Source organism: Nothoprocta perdicaria, unplaced genomic scaffold, assembly GCF_003342845.1.
Source record: "Nothoprocta perdicaria isolate Ctin4 unplaced genomic scaffold, notPer1 scaffold_117, whole genome shotgun sequence".
Lineage (NCBI taxonomy): Eukaryota > Metazoa > Chordata > Aves > Tinamiformes > Tinamidae > Nothoprocta > Nothoprocta perdicaria.
The window spans coordinates 1,163,036-1,165,941 of NW_020454283.1; the positions used below are offsets into that span (position 1 = coordinate 1,163,036).

The 2,906-nt window shown below is 50.4% G+C and overlaps 1 protein-coding gene across 1 annotated transcript in view; it reads right to left on the reverse strand.

Annotated features, from left to right (window-relative positions):
* The window catches only part of RCC2 (regulator of chromosome condensation 2), a 13,101-nt gene that overhangs the window by 9,037 nt on the left and 1,158 nt on the right, over nucleotides 1–2,906 (reverse strand). The gene's annotated exons all lie outside the window — the stretch shown is intronic.

Here is a 2,906-nt window from a genome sequence, read left to right on the forward strand (position 1 = left end):
GGGGGGGGGGGCTCGTTCTTTCTTTCTTTCCTTCCTTTTCCTCCCCTAGCGCCCACCCACCAGATGCGCTTCAAATGTAAATACGAGCCGCCAGCACAAATGCAAAACAGAAACACATGTACGGGCAGGAAAGAGGGGAGAAAGAAGGAGAAAAAAAAAATGAAATAAAGAGCGAAGGCGCAGGAAGCAGCTGCGAACTGCACAGCTCCATCTTTAGGCCGGGAAGACTCTGGCGGGGGGAAGAAGATGGTCTGGACGGAAAGGGATTTTCCTTCTTGCAAGGAGGGATTTTTCAGTTTTGCAAGGTACTCGCAAGCGGGTCCTGCGAGGGGATTTTATTTTGCAGGGAACCAAATAAAACAACAAMAAAAAAAGTGCATGTGAGAAGGGTCTTGCAAGGAGAATATTTTTGCAGGACGGGGAAATGCTCTCAGGAGGGGTCTTGCAAGAAGATTGTGTTTTTGCGGGAGAAAAGATGAGCTCAAGAGGAGTCCCACAACAAAGAGCTGATTTTGCAAGGGGAAAATGCCCACAAAAAGGGTCTTGCATGGAGAATACTTTTGCAAGATGGGAAAGATGCGCTCTAGAAGGATTTTAGAGGAACATTTTTGCAGGAGGAAAGATGCACACGAGAAGGGTTGTGCTTGGAGAATAGTTTTCTTTTGTGGAATGGGAAGATGCTTGCAAGAGGGGTGTTGCATGGAGATTGCATTTGCAGGAGGAAAGATGCCTGCAAGAAGTGTCTTGCAAGGAGAACATTCCTGCAGATGAAAGATGCTCCTAGGAAGGGTCTTGAGAAGAGAATGAATTTGTAGAAGAGAAGATGCCCCCAAGAGGAGTCCTGCAACGAGAGTTTATTTTGCAAGGGGAAAGGTACACGCAAGAAGCATCCTGCAAGGAGGACGTTTCTGTAAGGGAAGGGTCAGGAAATGCACTCGGGAAGGGGCTTGTAGGAATATGTTATACAGGAGAAAAGATGCACTCAGGAAGGGTCCTGCAAGGAGAATTTTCTTTTGCAGAGAAGAAAAACCCTCCTTCTTGCAAATAAACTTTTTATTTTGCTGAAACTCGGGCCTGGCCCCGCACGGTGTCTTCATCACGGCTGTTCCCTGGGGCACCAGCACCAAATAGGGGACAGCTTGGGGACTACGCCACCCCAGGACATGTCACCACATGGATACAGCCCATTTCACCATGCTGGAGGGCAGCAGAATTTGCTGCAATTGGCAGGGCTTTGTGGCGGGGCAGCTTTGGCACCAGCGCTCTGCATTTTAGCCCAGGACATTTCAGCACTATTTAAAGAAAATGGAAAAAAGACAAAGTGGAGCTTGGCTGCAAAGCACCAGCGGACCTCAGGGCTGAGGATGAGGAAGGTTATTTTTCCCCCCACCCCGCTTTCCTGCACTAAGACACCCCGGGGCGCATCAGTGCAGGGTTTTTCACTGGTTTTTCACTGGTTTTTCACTGGTTTTTCACTGGTTTTCCACCCGGTGAGGTGATCTGGGAGGGCAGGAACCGGTTGGGCCTGTTGGCTCCTGGCTGCCGCTGCTGTCTTTTCACCTGGAAAGGCCTTGGAGCGTGGGCGGGCTCAGGATCTGGGTTGCAAGGAGGCATCAGAAAGGGGGTATATTTTTCCAAGGGGTTTGGGATGAGAAAGGGCCCAGCGGATACACCCGGGGGAGATAACATCTTGCATTTTATTTTATTGCTTTTTTGTCCTTTCATAGGGAGGCATTTTGCACTAAAAAATGGTTGTCAGGCACTGTGGAAATGCTCCTTTTTAGCGCTTTTTAACCCCAAAAGGAAAAAAAAAAAGTTGCTCTTGCATTGGATCGGGGTCTGAAAAGACCTTTGCAGAGGCCTGTGGGCCACACTGTGCATTTCAGACCCCTTTAACTTCTTGGGGCGGCTTTTGCATGGGCGGGAGGGCTGCAAAAGCAAGAGAAGGGGGGATTGCAATTTTTTGGATGCAGCAGCAAGGGGGTGCAAAAGCCAGGTGTGCAAACGCATGGGGTGCAAAAGCCAGGTGTGCAAACGCATGGGGTGCAAAAGCCAAGTTTGCAAAAGGAAGGTAATATAGGGAGAAGGGGATTAACGTTAAAACACATATATATCTTTCCACACTGGGCTCAATATCCAGCATGTATCAGGAGTGCAGAACGAGCCGAACGGGCTCAGCCGGATCTCTTGCATCTGCAAGCCCCGCAGTGGGAGCCGGTGCAGCCCCCTCAACGTGCTGGCCAGTGCTGGCCGAGGGCATTGGCCCCATCCCATCCCATCCCATCCCATCCCATCCCATCCCATCCCATCCCATCCCATCCTGATATGGAAAAGATGGATGTGCCCATGCCCATGCGTGCAGGCCATGCTTTTTGCAGGCAAGGGCTCTCTCTAATCGCACGCCAGTGCTTGTAGTGCCATGCATGCAAATGTGCTGTCTCTCGAGGCAGGGCAGCCTTAAGCAAGCCGGTAAGTCTGGGAAAGCTCCAGGTTTCACCAGGGAATGCTGAGGTTTCGAGGTTTTGCCGGGCTGGTCCATCCTGTCGGGGCAGATGCAGTTTCTTTGGGTGCAGTTTGGGTTTTGCAGCCCAGCCAAGCCTCAGAGCAGTGGCCTGGCCAGTCCCGACCCTCCTGGGCTTCACAGGGGGGAAATTCCCAATAGGATGCAGCATCCTAAGTAAATACTGGATCCCTATGGGTCCTGTGGCTGCATGGTTCCCATCCCATCACATTCATCCACTGGCCGCCTCCCTGCATTTCCTCTCCTTTTTTTTTTTTTTTCTATTTTTTTTAAATCTTTTTTTCTCCCCTCTCTCTTCTCCCCCTTTTCTTTTTCTTTATTTTTCCCCATTTTTTTCCCCCTTCCTGTTTTTTCCCCCTCTTTCTCCTTTTCCCCCCCTCCCATT